We start from the raw sequence: 20,252 nt of genomic DNA, 5'->3' as shown, positions 1-20,252 counted from the left end.
CAGAGAGGGACACCTAGTGCCCCAAGGCCACCCTGGTTCTCTCATGGGTATTCCCCAGTAAAGTAAATAATGGGTGTTAATAAGAAAACTAGCCTTTTTTTTTTTATTGTTAGCCTACATTTCTTTTATGTTTTTAATTTTTATTTTATATTGGAATATAGTTGATTTACAATATTGTGTTAGTCCCCAATAGTATCTTATATTTTGAATAGTTAAAAAAAAAAAGTAACTCCTAAACATTTTTAATTAATCGGGATTGACCTTTGTTCAGCAATGGCCCTTTCAACCCGGGAAAGGAATGTTGCGAAGTGCCCAGCTCGTGTGCACACCTATCGTTTGGGGGAGGTTACGGTTCCCCACGGGGCCAGGGAAGAACTTTGCCCGAAGCGGGGGAGCACGTGGTGGCTGGGGATCTGAACCCACACGCCCGTGGCAGAGCCCCGAGGCCTGACCCCCTGCGGTGTCACGTTGACCTTCAGGACGACAAGCCGGGATCCTGGTCCTCTGTGTCTTGCAGAATCTAGCTCTGAGCCCCAACACACCCTGGAGTGCCCCAGCCCGTCCCCACAGCCTTGGAATGAAGGCAGATCCTCGAAGGTTCACTCCTCACACCGCACTGGCCTGGGAAGGCAGTCCCAGAGGATGCAGGATGCTGGCCGTGCCCAGAGCCCCGGGGAGAGGGGAGTGAGTGGGCTCCTGGGGAAGCTCCTCCCGGAGGGCACGGAGGCTTTGGGGAAGACAAAGAAGAAGCGAGCATTCAGCCTCCCAGCCCCAAGCTGAGTCACTGAACAGGATGGCAGCGAGCCTCCTGCCTGGGGGAGCAGAGGGAACTGGATGTGTCTGCAGGATGGAGGCCAGATCCCTTGGGGGGAGGTCAGGACGGGCTGTGCCTGAGTGACCACAGTGAGGGGAGAGCACGGGGGCCTGAGGACCTGGGCGGGAGCCAGGTGTGTGTGTGTGTGCTGGGACAGCTGCTCTCTGTATGTTGTTTCTTTATTAAAGCATTGGCTAACACTGGCAAACCATTTGCAAGTGAATTTGGGGTCTGCATGCTGGGGGGAAGATTCCCAGTGCAGAGCCTCTGTGCCAGGCTCCAGCCAGGGGTGGGCTTCTGGCTGGAGGGAAGAGCTGGGTCAGAACCGGGCTATTCTGCATCCCGGGGCTGTGCAGTCAGTTCCAAGGGTGGGAAAGCTGGGAACATTCAGAGGGTCTGCGTGGTGGAGAGACAGCCCCCCTTCCCCCACCCCCGCCCCGCCCCGCCCCGGCCCGAGCTCGTGTCTCCTGCATGCCTCTGTCTGGCCAAATCCTGCTCAAAGCCAGAGGCTTCCTTGGGTGGAGTCTGGGCTGGGAAATAACACTGCTGCGCAGGCTCTGTGGGCCCCAGCTTGCCCCTCCACAGTCCCACTGCCCCGTGTCACCGATGGGCCCCGTGTCACAGACGGGACGGGATGCTGTGCGACCCACCACCTCCACCAGAAGCTCTGGTCCTCCTTCACCTTCCAGGCCTGGCCCCTGAGCCTCCTGGGCTCCCGGGAAGGGATATGTATCAAAAGCTTTAACATGTATAACTCTCTTGATGACGCAGTCATTTCATGTCACTGCACGTATTGTTATGAGGGCAAAATAGGGACTTTTTCCACAAAACAGAAACGGAGTTTACCACCAATAAACTCTGCATAATTTCCACTTTATACCTCAGACAGAAGAAAAATGATTTCTAGAGATAAGTTCTGAGATGCAAGAAAAAATGGTCAGCAAAGATATTTGAAAATATTTGGGTAAACAAAAAAATGCTGGCTGCAAATAATAGTAATAATATCTACTAGGATAGACTAAAACATTGGACAAACATTAGGTGCAGTTTAGGAGAAGAGTGATCAGAGGTGAAATATGCTAGAATATTATTATTCTTAAACTTTTGCACCCATTAACAATAACTGGAGTTAAGCCTAAACGAATAGGTTCTGAGTGTATAGCTTCCAAACAAAATATGGAATGAGAAAAATAACTGCAATCAATCAAAAAGAGGGCAAGTAAGGAGGAGGGGAAAAAGAGGAGGGGGAGGAGGGGGGCAAAGGAGGGGGGAGGGGAGAGGAGGGGAGGGGAGAGGAGGGGAGGGGAGAGGAGGGGAGGGGAGAGGAGGGAGGGGAGAGGAGGGGAGGGGAGAGGAGGGAGGGGAGGGGAGGGGAGGGGAGGGGGAGGGGAGAGGAGGGGGAGGGGAGAGGAGGGGGAGGGGAGAGGAGGGGGGAAGAGAAACAGAACTCCAGGGACAAATACAAATAAATAGAAAATATATCAGTAATCACAATAAATGCGAGTTAGATTCTCCAGTTAAAAAAATCACCAGACTAGATTTTAAAGAACTAGCTGTATCCTGTTTGCTAAGACACACTTAAACACAGGACCCAGAAAGGTGGAAAGGAAGAATGAAAAGGATATTTCAAGTAAATACTAGCCAAAAAGTAAAACAAAAACAAACAAACCCCCGATACAACTACATTATATGTAGCACATAAATAACATTAAAGCGAATGCCATTACTAGACATAAACGGAGTCACTGCAAAAGGTTAAAATGTTTACATCACCAGGAAAGTATAACAATTCTGAACTGGCGTGGACCTAAAAATAGAGCCCCCAAATATAGATAAAAATATAGCCACGAAACATCTAAAGCAGAAATGGACAGATATACAAGAATAATTAACAAAATGTATCTTTAAACAATTAATGATTCAAACAAATAAAAAAATGGAAAAGAGGAAAACATTTAGAACTGAATGATAAATAAAATGAAAAAATGAAAACTACACACAAAACCCGTAGGATCCAGTGAAAAGCAAATGCAGAAGAAAATTTATAGCTTATACACTCACTCTGAAAAAGAAAAAAAAAGCTCTAAACCAATAAGAGAAGGATCTGTGAGAGACAGTTTCCCAGCCTCCCAACTAGGTAGGTCATGAGACTGAGTTATGGCCCAGGGAACAAGGGCCAAGTGGTGGGAACTACTTCACGGGCTGCCCCCTTAGGACTGGCTGTGCAGGCATCCCTTCTCTCCCTTCCTTCAATGCCCAGCTTGATGCCACGCATTCTTGTAGGACCCTGTAGCTCTAGAGGTCGGTGGAGCCACTGACCAAAGGACCCCTCACTCCTGAATGCTTCCAGGGAGAACAAGTCCTCCAGACCAGCCCGCCTTGGGCTGTGATATGAAAATTAACCTGAACCATATTAAGCTACTGAGATCTAGAGGTTGTCATGGCATTTAGCAAATAACTTTTTAATAAATGAAATAACTTTTAAAGAATAAAGCAAATAACTTCTTTAAAATGAAACAAAGTAGAATAACTTTAAAGAACTTAGAAGACAACAATGAAAGGCAGAAATTATAGTAGTGTGTAAATTATTACACATTTGTAGAAAGGGTCATATAATTCAAAGGTTGTCTTTTTGAAACGGCTAATAATACTGAAAAACTTCTGTTATGATTAATCAAGGGAAAAAAAGAAATGGCAAAAATAAACATTAAGAATGAAAAACAGGACACATTACAGATTCGGCAGAGACAAAAGGTACTATTAAATACTTGATGTTAAGACATTTGAACATTTCAACGGAATGTGTGAATTCCTAGAAAAAAAAAAATCATTTACTGAAACAGACTCAAGAAGAGACAGAAAACCCGAATAGTCCTATATCATTGAAGACATTCAGTTGGTCGCTAAGCATTTTCCCACAAAGAAAACAGCCCAAAGTCTGGTAGGTGAAAAGTTCTTGCAAATGCATCAGGAACATTTATAATATTTTCTTTTCTTTTTTTTTTTTTTTTTTTTTTTTGCGGTACGCGGGCCTCTCACCACCGTGGCCTCTCCTGCTGTGGAGTACAGGCTCCGGACGCGCAGACTCAGCGGCCATGCCTCACGGGCCCAGCCGCTCCGCGGCACGTGGGATCTTCCCGGACCGGGGCACGAACCCGTGTCCCCTGCATCGGCAGGCGGACTCTCAACCACTGCGCCAGCAGGGAAGCCCAACATTTATAATCTTAACCAACTTCCCCAGAGACTCGAAAAAGAAGGGGGACTCTCCACCTTATTAAATAAGATTAGTCTAACCTGATGATAGAACCACAGGGACAGTACAAAGGTGGAAAATTATAGACCAGTCTAACTTATTAACGTAGACGCAGAATCGTTAACAAATGTTGGAGAGCTGAATCCAGCAGGAGGGTAATGTTCGTACGTCACAACCAAGGTAGGTTTGTGCCAGAGCTGCAATATTGGGGTCATATTAGGAAAATGATTCATGTAATTCGCCACATAGATAAAATAAAGGAGAAAACCACACAATCATTTCAATAGATGTACGTGAAGGATTTAATAAAATTCAACATCCAATGAGAAGTTTGAGAGTGTTACAAACAGACTCTGGAGCCAGGCTGCCTGGTCTTGAATGCTTAAGGAGCTCTGTAGCCTCCAGGAGCTTCTTTAATCTCGCTGGGTTTCAGTTTCCTTATTTATAGAGATGAAGATAATAATAATAATAATAGCACTTTCCTCATAGGTGTGTTGTGAGGATTAAAATAATGTCTCTATGTAAAGCATTTAGAACAATCCTTGCACGTGTTAATACATTTTTTATTACATTAGTGATTTAAAAAAAACAAAAACAAAACTCTTACAAACTAGGAAAAGAAGTAGACATCCATAAAGGCCATTTACGAAGACCTGCAGCAAACATCGTAATTGATGTTGAAATGTTGAAATCATTCTCTTTAAAATCAGAAGCAAGACAAAATGCCTACAGTCATCATGTATAGCTAATAGTGTACTGGGGCTCCTCGCCAGTGCAAGAAAAACAAGTAACTATGTAGGAATTGGAAAGAAAGAAACAAAGCTAGCATTACTTGCAGATGATAGGATTGTCTATACAAAATGCAGAATAATCTACAAAATGTACAAATTAATAAAAGAATTCAACAAGCGTTCTGGATAAAATAACCGAATACATTTGTATTTCCGTAAACAGCTCGACTCAACTGGAAAATGTAACTTTAAAAAGATATCATTTAGAATAGCAACAAGTAAAATACCTAGGAATAGAGCTAATAAAAGATGGATAATGGAGAAATTATAAAACCTTATTAAAGAAAAAAAAATTTTAAACCATAGGATTTTTTTTTAATAAATTTATTTTTTATTTATTTATTTTTGGCTGCGTTGGGTCTTTGTTGCTGCGCGCGGGCTTTCTCTGGTTGCGGTGAGCGGGGGCCGCTGTTCGTTGCGGTGCGCGGGCTTCTCATTGTGGTGGCTTCTCTTGTTGCGGAGCAGGGGCTCTAGGCGCCCGGGCTTCAGTAGTTGCAGCACGTGGGCTCAGTAGTTGTGGCTCGCGGGCTCTAGGGCACAGCCTCAGTTGTTATGGTGCACAGGCTTAGTTGCTCTGCTGCATGTGGGGTCTTCCCGGACCAGGGCTCGAACCCATGTCGCCTGCACTGGCACGTGGATTCTTAACCGCTGGACCACCAGGGAAGTCCCTTGAAAGAAATTTTAAATGGCATAAGTAAATGGACAGACTGCATCCCTGGATAGGAAGATAATACTACAAAGATATCAGTTTGCTCCAAATTCATCTATAGATTCAATACATTTTCAAAAAAAATTCCAACAGGGCTTTTCACATAAATTGACAAAGTGACTCTAAAATGTATGTGGGTGAACAAAGAGTCCAAAAAAAAGTCAGGGAATTCCTGAAGAAGAATAAAAAAGAGAGGAGGAAATTTGCCCTATCAGATATCAAGGCTCAGTATCACTACAGTATTGATAACTAAAACAGCGTACTTTGGATGCATCAGGAAACACACGCGGGACCAGGAAGAATAAACCTAGGCCTATTTGGAAACTTGACTTATGACACAGTGGGCACCATAAACCAACAGGAGGGGATGAACTATTTCATAAGTTGTTCTGGGACAATTGGTTATGCAAGTGAAATTGAATACTTACCTTATTCTATACATGAAAATGAATTCCAGGTGTATTAAAAATTTATATAGAAGTGGCAAAGCTATAAATCTTAGAACATGCTAGAATAGGAAAACATCTGTATTACTTTGAGGTAGGGAAGGATTTCCTAAGATGTCAAAAGCAAAGCCATAAAAGAAAACAGATTAATTTGACTGTATTAAAATTCAACATGTTTTACCAAAAGTCAATAAAGAACGTGACAGTATAAGCCACAGAATGGGCGAGGGATCTGCTGCCTGATCAGGTCAGTTACTGTCCGTGATTCGTGTCTCTAGAGACCCCTTCAAATCAATGAGAAAATAAACATCTCAAGAGAAAAATGAGGAAAAGACGCAAACAGACCTTTCCAAGAACAGGTAATACAAATATTGGCTCAGAAATATATGGACAAATGTTCAGCCTCATTTGTAACCCTAACCTCTAAACCCCAATTTGTAATATTTAAACCATAATTGTATAATGGGTCACTTTATCAGACTAGTGAAAATTAACAGTCCGCCCAAATTCTGGTGAGACTGTGGACTCTCGCCAACGGCTAATAGGGGTGTGAATGGGAGAAAGCCATTACCTGAGCAGGTGGAGTGTGGGAATTACATCAGTGAGGGTTCTCTGGAGAAACAGAACCAATAGGTTACATGTGGATGAATAGAAAGAGATTTACTCTGAGGGGCTGTGGAGACCGGTCAATCCCACAGTCTGCAGTCTGCAGGCTGGAGGCCCAGGGAAGCCAGAGGTACTTCCAGTACAGACCTGAGGCCCAGGAACTGGGACCCGGGGAGTCAACAGTGTCCATCCTGGTGTGATCCGAAGGCCCAAGAAGCAGGGTCATCCCTCTCTAAGGGCAGAAGATGGAGGTCCCAACTCAAGCAAACTCGCCCTGCCTCCGCCTCTCCGTTCCATTCAGACCCTCAGGGGGTTAGGTGACGCCCACCCTCCCTGATGAGGACCACCTTTACAGATTCCAGTGCTAACCTCTTCTGGAAACAACCTCACAGACACACCCAGAAGCCATGTTTCACCAGCCATCTGGGCCTCCCTTATCCCAGCCAAGTTGACACAGAAAACTGACCATCCCAGGAATGATACGCTTTGACCCAGCAATTCCACGCCTAGGCTATAGTCTAGACAAGAAACTTTTGTACGTGTGCCTTGGGGGAAAGATTTCATAGCAGCATCGTGACTGTTACAATAGCCACAAACTGGAAACAATGCAATATGCACCAGCAGTAGAATGGATAGAAAAAGAAATAAAGTTTCAAAACTGAGTAACAACTGCTTTAGTCATTAACGTGGAGGTATCTCAAAAAGAGTTTGATGGAAAGAAGCAAATGACATAAGCTACACACAGTGTGTGTCCATCCATTTACCTCCGGGTCAACACCAGGCAGTCAGCATGCTGCCCTGTAAGGATGGACACACACAGCGGCACAACACAGCTCTGTCCTGGAGGCAGAGCTGGCGAGAGGAGAAAGAAAAAATTGCAGCTCAGCTAAGGCGAGGCCTCAGGGAAACCACGGCGATCTATTTCTTAACTTGGGTAGGTAACATGGAGTTTATGTTTTATCATTCTTTAAACCAGAAAAAGAAATACTTTTTTGTACACTCTGGTATGTACATTTAACAAAATAAGTAAAAGTAATAAACTGTTGCACAAAGCATTTGAATAGAATTCCTCTCTCTCGGACACACACACACACCCCTCTCATTTCTCCCCTCCCCTCCCCCGACTCACCTTTACTGATCTTTATATGTAAAACATTGTACTCGAAAGAGTGCTGTTGAATGCGTTAATTTAGGTCACAAACATTGCAGATTTATTCAACTGAGTTGTATGTTTTCTGTTCTCAATTTTAAGGTGGGTGAGCTGTCTCCCGTGTCTACCTCTTAAGCCACATTATATTGCCTTTTGTACATAATTTCCAAAGCACAGGAAAGGCCTTCTCACGTCTGCACTGAGTCATAAAAGATAAGATAGGATCGTTGGGGACAGTCTACTGTGGTGAGAGAGGAAATGAAAGAGAGGACAAGACAACGGTAACTTATACCGGGCGGGCACAGGTCCTAGCAGCCCAGGTGCGCTGGTCTCCGCCCTGCCCTCCAGCGCCCCTCCGCGCCAGGCCACGCCCATGCCTCCCTCTCTTTCCCCTCATTGGCTGTGAAAACACGGCCGCAGCCAACCAATGGCAACGACCAAGGCTGTCGTCATGTGACTGGAGACACCCCACCTTTCGTGAGTCTTCGGAACCCCCTGCTGAGAATGGTGGGGGTGAGGGGAGGGCTGGAAGATGGGACCCATAGGGGCTCAGAATGAGTGGGGGGCAGCGTGAGCTGTGGCCGCCAGAGACCCCGCTTGGAAGGGTTCTCACTTGGCTTAAGGCTCTGCCCTTGCCACCCTGAAATTCTTAATTTTTAAACAAGGGGCTTCCCGTTTGCATTTTGCACGGGACCCGCAAGTATGTCACCGGTCCTGGGTGAGGGTAGGGTTAGTTCCCAAATTTCAGTGCATGTCAGAATTACTCTGGGGGCTTAGCAGTAATATCACCACTGATAATAATGTGATGGATGGCTGTTGTAATGATATATAGCCAGGAGGGCAGCAGCGATGGGGACTTTCTCAAATAGGAAAGTGACCCTCTTACTTGTTGGGTTAGAGGGCCGTGGCCTGGGCATCCTCGAGCAGGAGCTGACCCAGCTTTGGGTGGCACTGGCCGGAGAAGCCATGGGGCTGACCAAGTGGGTACTGGCCGTGGTGTCTGCAGAGAGTCTGGCGCAGCTGCTCTGGGCCAGGGAGGGGCCGTAGGGCCAGCGGGTGGTGCTGCGGGAGAGGTCAGGTGGCCTGGAGAGGGGCCCCTGAGGCTGCTCTGCCCACGGCTGGACCGGGCCCAGGCATCAGGCTCCCACCTAGAGTGTCCTGTCGGGTCCCTGGCCACCAGCCTCTGGGAGATGCTCCAGCCCCTGGGGACAGTGGGAGGCCCAGAAGGCCGGCTGGAGGGAGGACTGGGCGTCATGCTCCAGCGAACCTCAGAGGCAGAGGGGCCCTGGCCACAGGGGCGGCTCTCCCAGGCCCTGCAGCTGCAGTGACAGGAGCCAGGGAGCTGGGGTGGGGGACGAAAGTGTGGCAGATACCTGGTGAAAACAAACTGCACTGACTTGAAGGCTGCCCCTGCCCGCTGGGGGACCTCAGGCACCTCACCTAACCATCCTGGGTCTTGGACTTTCCTCAAATGGCCAATACTGCGGTCCTGCCTACCTCCGGGGTCACGAGTGTGAATGCAGTTTGAACGCTGCTAATCCGGGGTCAGGTCATTACCAGCTGCCATGGGTCCCCTTCACTCCTGCTGGTGGCAGCTGAGGGCAGCAGGCCCCGGAAGCAGCGGGGCTCACAGGACAGAGGACAGGCGTCTGGCTCACCTACTCCCCTGTGGAGGCAGGCAGGGAGGGAGGGTGTCATGGTCACTCACCTGCAGCCTGAGGCCCAGCCCCTGTCTGTGGGAGCCAGGAACCTGAGGCCCGGCCTCCAGCCCATGGAGATTGTCCGGGTGTGACGTCCTCTGGGGTCAGACAAGGCCCAGAGAGGGAAAGCACGTTGCCCAGAGCCTCACAGCGAGTTAGGGTAGAGCTGGGCTTAAATTCTAACTCCCAGTTTAATGATCTTTCCACGCTCCTCCCAGGGAGGGCCTGTCCTGGGACTGAGGCTGCAGACTCCTGGGGCTCCGCACCCCGAGAAGCTCTGGGTGTCCCGCAGGTGCCGTCCTGTCCCAGCACCATCGTTTACCAGTTGTGTGTCCTTGAGAAAGTCACTCAGTATCCCTCAGCCCAGTCCTTCGTTGGTGCCATGGAGGTGATCACAGACCCTCCCCCAGACCCCCCATCCGTGCTCGCACCCAGAGGGAGGCCAGCTTGCCAAAACCAGTGAGGAATGGCTGGAGCAGGTGGGAGAGGCAGGCAGTGGAGTCCAGCAGTGTGGGGGCCAGGAGCCCCGCCCAACCCAGAGTGCATGGGTGGGGTGGGTGGGGCACTGGGGAAGCCCTGGCCCCCTCCTGAGTCCTGGGGCCCAGCGGCCTGCCATCCCAGACCTGACCACCAGGTGGTGCCCCAGGCTTTGCAGCCGGGCCGGACACGTGGCTGTGAGAACTCGTCCTTCAGGAAAGGGGGCTGCGTTGGGGCAGGGGAGGGGGATGGAGGGCGGCACCAGCCACCACCAGCAGGTTCTCCCTCCCCTTCGGATCTCCCCTGGGCCCTTCTGGGAGAACTCCGTGCTGGACCAGGAGCCCTGTCCCTGGCCTGGCGGAGGGGGTGTCTCCTTCCCCAGCCACCTCCCCTCCCCGCGCCCTCCTCCCCCTCCCCCTCCCCCTCCCCCCCCATGGTCCTCAGCCTGGGGTCTCTGGTGTCAGGGCTCGGGTCCTGGATATCACTTAGAGGGGCTTCAGAGGGGAGGTCGGGAGGCAGGTTCTTGGGGGTCTTGGGTGAGGTGCCTGTGATGTGGCCAGCGTGCGGGCACAGGCCCTGGGAGGGTGGCCCTGGCAGGGACAGGTGCTTCTCTGCAAATCGCTGGCCGGAAGCCATGGGGAGGGTGCCTTCCAACAGAGCGACCTTCTCGTCCACCTTGGGCTTCAGCCTGCCAACTCCAGCCTCCCCTGGGGGGTGTCCTCCCCTGCCCCGCACAGCCCCAGACCTACAGCCAGTGTGGAGCCCTGCCAGCCTGCACCCCACCTCTGGCCAACCCCCGGGGGGCTCTCCTTTCTGTGTGGACCCCCCAGCCTGTCCCTCCGCCCCTCACCCCCTCCTCCAGGCTTGTGGGCCCGTGGACAACCGGCCAGCTCAGGGCCGGCCGTGGAAGGGATGCGTGAGTGTCTGCTGGACGGGAGCCCACCCTGCCCCTCCCCCTGGAGCTGTGTCCCTGCTCAGACGGCGGCTGGGAGTAGTTCTGCAGTCCACAGGGCAGTGGACTCGGGGAGCTGAGTGCCACCATCACCCGCTGTCCTGCCGCAGCTCTGCAGCAGTCCCAGCCAGGACAGCCCAGTCCATCCCAGAGCTGGGATAAACGTGTGTGCCTGCGCTGGGCAGAGCGGGAGCTGGCAGAACTGGCGGCGGCAGGGCTGCCGCGGGGGGAGCAGCGGGCCGGGAGGACAGGCGGGTCCCTCCCTCCGCTCCTGAGCTTGCTGGGGAGGGAGACCCCGTTCTGCTGAGCTTACCGTTTTCAAACTCCTTCCTGAGAAGTTGGTTTGGTTTTGTTTTTAATGATTAGGGAGTTGGTCCGTGTTGGCACGTCCTTGCAGCATCACAGGCACTGTCAAGCTCGCATCAGCCCCTGGGGCGGGGCCCTGCCTGGGCCCCTCTGTTCCTTCGCCGGTGGGACGGTGCTGGCCTGCCCCCTGCAGTGGGAGAAGCCGGCTGGTTCCTGTTACCAGAGGGCAGGGGCCAGTCGGGCCATATTACGGAGAGGCGAGGGAGGGCGGGAAGTGGGCTTGGCCCAGGGAGGTGGGCTGAGGAGGTCTCACCTGTTCCAGGTAAGAGAGGTGTGCCTTTGTCGTTTGCTGAATGCTGCAGCTAGCGGACCCACCTGTCCCCCAGGCCTGGCCTCGCCCGGGGAGCTGCAGCCCCGCCCCGCCCCGCCCCGGGAGCCTCCTCTTCCAGAGCCAGGCGAGGCTGCCCGGCCTCACCTGGAGGCCAGGCCCAGGGTGCGGGCTCCGGACTCCCGGGAAGACTGCACTGCGCACGCGCAAGGCCTTTCCCCGCCCCCAGGCCTGAGGAGGCTCATGGGGTGGGGCTGGCGTGGCAGCCGCAGCTAGAGCCCGGCGGAGGCAGCACTCAGCCCCCGCCTGCGTCAGGGGAGCTGCCGGTGCTTGCTCCCAGCTTCCCAAGCAAGGAGTCGTGGCTCCCAGCCAGCCTTCCCACGCCGCCGGGCAGCTCACACCCTGTCGTCTGGGTGCTCCCCAGCCCTCCTCCGTGAGGGCCCGGCAGGTGGTGGGCCCGGGCACCGGAGGAGGGAGGCCAGGCAGTGGGCTGCAGGGAGATGTCTCTGCAGGCGGACAAACGCTCCTGTAACACGGGACGATTCTGCCCGCCTTGCCGCCAGGCCCTCCCCGCAGCTGGGGCTGAAGACCAAAAGGGGCCAGGAGTGTGCTCGCCTGGACTGCCCGGCGTGCAGGTCCTGGGGAGGCCTCCGAGCTGGAGCGTGGCCTGGGCGGGACAGATTCTGGTCATCGTGTGCGCGCAGATCGGCACGTCTGGCCCTGGCTTCTGGGCAGAGAATCGTGGCTCCCGGGCCCCTGCTCCGACAAGGGGCCCCACCCACCTCCCCGTGCTGTCCTGTCTCCCTGGGTTGTCTTTGTCAGAAGGCACAGAGCTGTCTGCGGGCCCCAGTCCATCCTTTCCCTCCATCTGGGTCTGTCCCCCTCGAGGACTTTGAGCCGTTGACGTGTGTTTTACATACAGTCAAATGCACAGACCTCAGTCGTGACGAGCTTTGATAAATGTCCACAAATCAAGATACAGCGCGTCCCAGCTCCCTGGGTAGTAACGTGCCGGCAGGGCCCGTGTCCCTCGGCACACCTGGTGCCAGGTGCCAGTTTGTGTGTTCCAAGCCTTTGCTCGACTGACTTGACCTCCTGGACGCAGGGCCTCTCCCTCTCTCCCTAGTGGAAGGGCCCCTGGGTGCCCTGGTTGTGCCCGGACGCCCCTGGGCTTGGTGACGTCACTGAGCTCACAGGGTCCAGGCTGAGTCCACTTGCTGGGGCTCTGAGCTCTCCCCTTGTCCTGGCGTGGTGCCCACCCAGGGCCCCCGGGACCCAGGAAGGTGGGAGCTGGGGACTGATTCTCTGCCCCTCGGGTGTTGACAGCCGAGCCCTGAGTTTGAACGCTGCCCGGGAGGCCAGTACCCCTACCCCCTGCCTCGGGAGGGGCAGTTGGGCTCAGCCCCTGGTGTTAGTAGCCACCTGCCCCAGGCCTTGACCTGGCCCACCTGTCTGCATCTCGTCCTGTGTGATGGGGCCTGTGTTTTCCAGTCTAACACATGAGAGGTTATAGAGAAAAGACTTCAACGTTTTGGGGCACCAAAAATTTCTTTTCAAATAACAGCATTTGAAGCCCTAATACCTGAAGCAGATAAAAGTGGAGCCGCTCAGACAGAGTGGGCATGGTGGGCCAGACCCCACCCTCCAGGAACAGCCCCCCTCCTTCCCCAGCTCCAGGGGCCCCAGGGAGATCCCTGGGCTCCGTGACTCACACTTCGAGGACCTGGTGCTGGGCCTGCTCCAGAGAGAGGAGCATGGCTCAAGTCATCCTGAGACACCCCCTTACTGTGAGGGGCGCAGGGCCGTCCTCTAGCCAGAGAGACAGGAGGAAGTGACTGGCCACCGAGTCAGCACTTCTGTGTGTCCTGGGTCCTGATCCCGCAACCTCACGTATATCTCAGGACCGTCTCACGAGGGGTGTCCCTGCCCGTTTTACAGAGGAAGAGGGGCTCTGTCAGGACACACAGCTGCCCTCCGGGGCCCGGGTCAAAGTAAGGAGCGGGCAGGGTGGGAGAGTGCCCCTCAATGGGCGCCTCTCCTGAGCTGGGAGTTCCGGTCACCCGACAGCCACCTGCAGACGCGCCAGGCATGAGGTGGGGAGCATGTCCTGTCACCACGAGGCACGACTGTGCCCTCCCATCCTCAGGATAGCAGGGGCGGGCGATTAGCCTCTGTGGGACCTCCTGTGCCAGGCTGGCCCGAGGGTGGCCGCGGACATCGTGAGGGCAGGCGGGAAGCGCAGGGCCGGGTTCCTGAGCCCAGCCGCCCACCGGGCAGCACGAGGCAGAGGCGAGGGGCTCTCAGGCCTCCCCGGGGAAGGCTGCTCCCCTTTGGGGTGGGAGCTGGGAGGGCAGGGGCCAGTCCGGGCCACACCCTTCCTGGGCCCGTCACTAATGCGTGTGGGGTGAAGTGGTGGAGGGAGGATTTGGGGCCGCCTGTGTCCCCAGAGTTCCCCGGGGCCTGAGGTCCAGGGGGCCTTTTCTCTGTCCATTTCTGTCCCTCCCTTGCCCCAGGTAGGGGCCCTGCTGGGAGCAGAGCTGGCAGGAAGTCAAATGCACAGACCTCAGTCATGAAGAGCTTTGATAAATGTCCACAAATCAAGATAGTCCAGCTGGGCCGGACTCCTCACCTTTCAGCCTAGAGCTGCCCTGGGAGTGGGGAGCTGGGGGTGGGGAGAGGAATGCCTGCACAGAGCCTGGTGAGGGTGGAGGAGGGCGGGGAGGAGGGAGGAGGGAGGAGGGAGGGGAGGAGGGGAGGAGGGGGGAGAGAGGAGGGAGGGGAGGAGGGAGGGAGGAGGGAAGTGGGATGGGAGGAGGGAGGAGAGGGAGGGGAGGAGGGCAGAGGAGGGAGGGGAGGATGGAGGAGGGATGGGAGGAGGGGTGGGAGGAGGGCAGAGAGGGAGGAGGGAGGGGAGGAGGGAAGAGGGAGGGGAGGAGGGAAGAGGAATGGGAGGAGGGAGGAGGGGAGGAGGGCAGAGGAGGGAGGGGAGGAGGGAGGGGGAGGAGGGAGGAGGGAGGGGAGGGGAGGAGGGAGGAGGGAGGGGAGGGGGGAGGAGGGAGGAGGAAGGGGAGGGGGGAGGAGGAAGGGGAGGGGGGAGGAGGGAGGGGAGGCACATTTTACTGTTTCCTGGGCCCACACCTCACTCTTCTCACCAAATACTCTCAGTGTCTGTATCTTGAAAATCTGTTAATACCACACCTGCCTGTAGAGCACAGGTGTCAAACAGGCGTAGGAGAAAAGGAATGTCAAAATATCACGATAATTTTTATACTGGTTACATGTTGAATGATAATATTTTGGATATATTGTGTTAAATAAAATGTGTTATTAAATTTAATTTCACCTGTTTCTTTTTACTTCTTTTTTTAAAATTAATTTATTTATTTTTGGCTGCGCTGGGCCTTCGTTGCTGCACGCGGGCTTTCTCTAGTTGCAGCGAGCGGGGGCTACTCTTCATTGCGGTGCGTGGGCTTCTCACTGCGGTGGCTTCTCTTGTTGCGGAGCACGGGCTCTAGGTGCGCGGGCTTCAGTAGTTGTGGCACACGGGCTCAGTAGTTGTGGCTCTTGGGCTCTAGAGCGCAGGCTCAGTAGTTGTGGCACACGGGCTTAGTCGCTCCGCGGCATGTGGGATCTTCCCGGACCAGGGCTCGAACCCGTGTTCCCCGCATTGGCAGGCGGATTCTTAACGACTGCGCCACCAGGGAAGTCCCTCTTTTTGCTTCTTTAAATGCAATTGCTGGAAGATTTAAATTGCGCGTGTGGATCTCATTACGCTTGTTGGACAGCCGCGATCGCAAGGCGTCTCTCGGTGCCCGGCGCACTCTGGAGGCCCAGGGCTATCCAGCCCGCAGCCTGCCCTGCCCTCTTCCGCGGCCTGTGGTGGGGTCGACCGTTGTACTAGGCTGTCGGCACTGCTCAAGAGATGGCCCAGGGAAGGCACCTGCCTGCCCAAGGCACCAGCTGAGCCCCAATCAGGAAGCCAGCAGACATGACCCGGAGGTCAGGACCAGCAGGAAGGGCCTCGGCTGTGTGCAGGTGCTGTTTGCACCATTTAATCCTCGTGACAGACATACAGGTGGATAATACTATCTCCGTCTTATGTCTGAGGGGCTCGGAGAGGTTAGTGAGCTCAGCCTGGGTCACAAGGCTGCTGAGTGGCAGAGCCATGATTCAGATAAAATTTATGGGACTTCAAAGCCTGTACTCTTAACCCCCAGCTTGTCCCATGGGCTGGTGTCTGAGTCCTGGAGGGTGGAGTGCAGATCGGGAACTCCATCCGTGAGGAGGGGAGGGCGGAGCTTCTGAGGCCCACGTGAGGGTGTAGGTAGGGCTGATGTTCTCGGAAGGTGTCCTGGGTCCCTCTGCGGGTCTGGGCCTTGACGGCGGGAAGGCTGACCGGCTTCACCAAGGCCGCCCAGCGGCACGTCTCAGGGCTGGACTCGGGGCCAGACTCTTGTGCGGCGGCCGTTCTGCTATCCAGTCGGTGACCACTTTCCACTGGGCTGGTGAAGCCCAGATACAGCCAGGCACCTGGTCCAAAACAGAGCCCTGGGGCTGCGGGTCCCAAGGCCCCAGGCTCTGAGGAGGATAAGGAAGCCGGAGACCATGTTACTGCCACTCGCTGTGTAATTAATGAGTTTGTGGGGGCAAAGGAGCCGTTTCTGACCTCTGCGAGCGTGGCCCGGCCGAGAGCTGCGTGTCCCCGCCCAGCAGGGCAGGCGGCCGTGGGCACCACCGGGACCAAGCTGCTCTGTGGCTTCAGCATTCCTGCTCTCGGGGCCTGGGGGTCTCCACAGGGCCTGACCCACCACTGCCGTCTGCTGTGGGAGCCAGGCTCTGCGTGGCGTGGGGTGGCCCAGTCCATCACCCCCTCCCTGTGAGGCCTCGCTCGCCCGCTCCAGGCCCAGGGCGTCCCTGCTGTGCTCACAGGTCCGTCCTCAGAGCCTTCGTGAGGGAACTTCCTGCCTCAGCCTGGAACAAACGCCCTCAGAGTCCTGCGCAACTCCTGCGCGGGACTCCCGCTCGGAGCACGGCGGGCGGCTTCCTAGACGCACCGGCTCCCGTGGTGGGCTGTGCCGTGCTCTGCCCTTGCTGTGTCTCTCTGGCCTCAGTTTCCTCACCCATAAAATGGGGTGACACCACCCACCCCACGGACCTGGGAAGGTTAAATCTGTCTTAACCTGGGAGGATTAAATCCATTTTGCCAGGTTGAACGCCTGGCAAAACAGATGCTCTCCAAACCTGCCTGTCTTCAAGGTCCAAGTCAACCCGTCTCCCCCAAGAAGCCTCTCCTGTGTCCGATCATCCTGTCATCAGAGGCAGGCTGAGCCCAGGAAGGGGGCCACGCCCACCACAGAGCCCCCTCTGCTCCAGGACTGATTTCAGCTACACTCACTTATTCTTTTTTAATTAAATTAAATTAATTAATTAATTATACAGCAGGTTCTTATTAGTTATCTATTTTATACATATTAGTGTATACATGTCAATCCCAATCTCCCAATTCATCCCACCACCACCACCCCGCCCCCCGCTTTCCCCCCTTGGTGTCCATACGTTTGTTCTCCACATCTGTCTCTATTTCTCCCTTGCAAACCGGTTTCATCTGTACCATTTCTCTAGATGTCACGTATATGCGTTAATATACGATATTTGTTTTTCTCTTTCCGACTTACTTCACTCTGTATGACAGTCTCTAGGTCCATCCACGTCTCTACAAATGACCCAATTTCGTTCCTTTTTATGGCTGAGTAATATTCCATCGTATATATGTACCACATCTTCTTTATGCATTCGTCTGTCCATGGGCATTTAGGTTGCTTCCATGTCCTGGCTATTGTAAATAGAGTGGCAATGAGCATTGGGGTGCATGTGTCTTTTTGAATTATGGTTTTCTCTGGGTATATGCCCAGTAGTGGGACTGCTGGGTCATATGGTAATTCTATTTTTAGTTTTTTAAGGAACCTCCATACTGTTCTCCATAGTGGCTGTATCAGTTTACATTCCCACCAACAGGGCAAGAGGGTTCCCTTTTCTCCACACCCTCTCCAGCATTTGTTGTTTGTAGATTTTCTGATGATGCCCATTCTAACTGGTGTGAGGTGATACCTCATTGTAGTTTTGATGTGCATTTCTCTAATAATTAGTGATGTTGAGCAGCTTTTCATGTGCTTCTTGGCCATCTGTATGTCTTCTTTGGAGAAATGTCTATTTAGGTCTTCTGCCCATTTTTGTATTGGGTTGTTTGTTTTCTTAATATTGAGCTGCATGAGCTGTTTATATTTTTGGAAATTAATCCTCTGTCAGTTGATTCGTTTGCAAATATTTTCTCCCATTCTGAGGGTTGTCTTTTCATCTTGTTTATGGTTTCCTCTGCTGTGCAAAAGCTTTTAAGTTTCATTAGGTCCCATTTGTTTATTTTTGTTTTTATTTCCATTACTCTGGGAGGTGGGTCAAAAGGGATCTTGCTGTGATTTATGTCAAAGAGTGTTCTTCTATGTTTTCCTCTAAGAGTTTTATAGTGTCTGGTCTTACATTTAGGTCTTTAATCCATTTTGAGTTTATTTTTGTGTATGGTGTTAGGGAGTGTTCTAATTTCCCAGCACAACTGTTGAACAGACTGTCTTTTCTCCATTGTATATCCTTTCCTTCTTTGTCATCGATTAGTTGACCATGGGTGCGTGGGTTTATCTCTGGGCTTTCTATGCTGTTCCATTGATCTATTTCTGTTTTTGTGCCAGTACCATATTGTCTTGATTACTGTAGCTTTGTGGTGTAGTTTGAAGTCAGGGAGTCTGATTCCTCCAGCTCCGTTTTTTCCCCTCAAGCTTTCTTTGGCTATTCGGGGTCTTTTGTGTTTCCATACAAATCTTAAGAGCTTTTGTTCCAGTTCTGTAAAAAATGCCATTGGTAATTTGATAGGGATTGCATTGAATCTGTAGATTGCTTTGGGTAGTATAGTCATTTTCACAATATTGATTATTCCAATCCGAGTACATGATATATCTCTCCATTTGTTTGTGTCATCTTTGATTTCTTTCATCACTCTTATAGTTTTCTGAGTGCGGGTCTTTTATCTCCTTATTTAGGTTTATTCCTAGGTATTTTATTCTTTTTGTTGCAATGGGGAATGGGTTTGTTTCCTTAATTTCTCTTTCTGATCTTTCATTGTTACTGTATAGGAATGCAAGAGATTTCTGTGCATTAATTTTGTATCCTGCAACTTTACCAAATTCATTGATGAGTTCTAGTAGTTTTCTGGTGACATCTTTAGGATTCTCTACATATGGTATCATGTGATTTGCAAACAGTGACAGTTTTACTTCCTCTTTTCCAATTTGGATTCCTTTTATTTCTTTTTCTTCTCTGATTGCCATGGCTAGGACTTCCAAAACTATGTTGAATAATAGTGGCGAGAGTGGACATCCTTGTCTTGTTCCTGATCTTAGAGGAAATGCTTTCAGTTGTTCACCATTGAGAATGATGTTTGCTGTGGGTTTGTTGTATATGGCCTTTATTATGTTGAGGTAGGTTCCCTCTATGCCCACTTTCTGGAGAGTTTTTATCATAAATGGGTGTTGAATTTTGTCAAAAGCTTTTCCTGCATCTATTGAAATGATCATATGGTTTTTATTCTTCAGCTTGTTAATATGGTGTATCACATTGATTAATTTGCATATATTGAAGAATCCTTGCATCCCTGGGATAAATCCCACTTGATCATGGTGTATGATCCTTTTAATGTGTTGTTGGATTCTGTTTGCTAGTATTTTGTGGAGGATTTTTGCATCTATAATCGTCAGTGATATTGGACTGTAATTTTCTTTTTTTGTAGTATCTTTGTCTGGTTTTGGTATCGGGGTGATGGTGGCCTCGTAGAATGAGTTTGGGAGTGTTCCTTCCTCTGCAATTTTTTGGAAGAGTTTGAGAAGCAAGTGTGTTAGCTCTTCTCTAAATGTTTGATAGAATTCACCTGTGAAGCCATCTGGTCCTGGACTTTTGTTTGTTGGAAGATTTTTAATCACAGTTTCAATTTCATACTTGTGATTGGTCTGTTCATATTTTATTTCTTCCTGGTTCAGTCTTGGAAGGTTATGACTTCCTAAGAATTTGTCCATTTCTTCCAGGTTGTCCATTTTATTGGCATAGAGTTGCTTGTAGTAGTCTCTTAGGATGCTTTGTATTTCTGCAGTGTCTGTTTTAACTGCTCCTTTTTCATTTCTAATTTTATTGATTTGAGTCCTCTCCCTCTTTTTCTGGATGAATCTGACTAAGGGTTTATCAATTTTGTTTATCTTCTCAAAGAACCAGCTTTTAGTTTTATTGATCTGCGCTACTGTTTTCTTTGTTTCTATTTCATTTATTTCTGTTCTGATCTTTATGATTTCTTTCCTTCTACTAACTTTGGGTTTTGTTTGTTCTTCTTTCTCTAGTTCTTTAGGTGTAAGGTTAGATTGTTTATTTGAGATTTTTCTTGTTTCTTGAGGTAGGATTGTACTGCTGTAAACTTCCCTCTTAGAACTGCTTTTGCTGCATCACATAGGTTTTGGATAATTGTGTTTTTGTTGTCATTTGTCTCTAGGTATTTTTTGATTTCCTCTTTCAGGGATCTCTTGGTTATTTAGTAACATGTAGTTTAGCCTCCATGTGTTTGTGTTTTTTACGTTTTGTTTCCCCTGTAATTTATTTCTAATCTCATAGCGTTGTGGCTGGAAAAGATG

At 51.3% G+C, this 20,252-nt stretch overlaps 1 long non-coding RNA gene across 3 annotated transcripts; it reads right to left on the bottom strand.

Moving 5' to 3' along the window:
• Positions 1 to 4,609: 4,609 nt before the first annotated feature.
• LOC115845956 (uncharacterized) lies at positions 4,610 to 11,773 on the bottom strand. 3 transcript variants are annotated; one of them, XR_009559796.2, is made up of 4 exons: positions 11,518 to 11,773; positions 11,212 to 11,417; positions 9,210 to 9,435; positions 4,610 to 5,526 (listed from the first exon to the last, which is right to left on the bottom strand). It is a non-coding gene; the product is annotated as an uncharacterized lncRNA (long non-coding RNA). The 3 variants fall into 3 exon arrangements; XR_009559701.2 differs by having other exon boundaries at positions 9,267 to 9,435; positions 11,518 to 11,762; XR_009559758.2 differs by having other exon boundaries at positions 9,267 to 9,435; positions 11,212 to 11,391; positions 11,518 to 11,760.
• Between the last annotated feature and the right edge of the window lie 8,479 nt (positions 11,774 to 20,252).

This window comes from Globicephala melas, chromosome 1 (genome assembly GCF_963455315.2).
Source record: "Globicephala melas chromosome 1, mGloMel1.2, whole genome shotgun sequence".
Taxonomy (NCBI): domain Eukaryota; kingdom Metazoa; phylum Chordata; class Mammalia; order Artiodactyla; family Delphinidae; genus Globicephala; species Globicephala melas.
The sequence above is the reverse complement of the archived record's forward strand: the minus strand, read 5'-3'. Positions and strand labels throughout refer to the sequence as shown.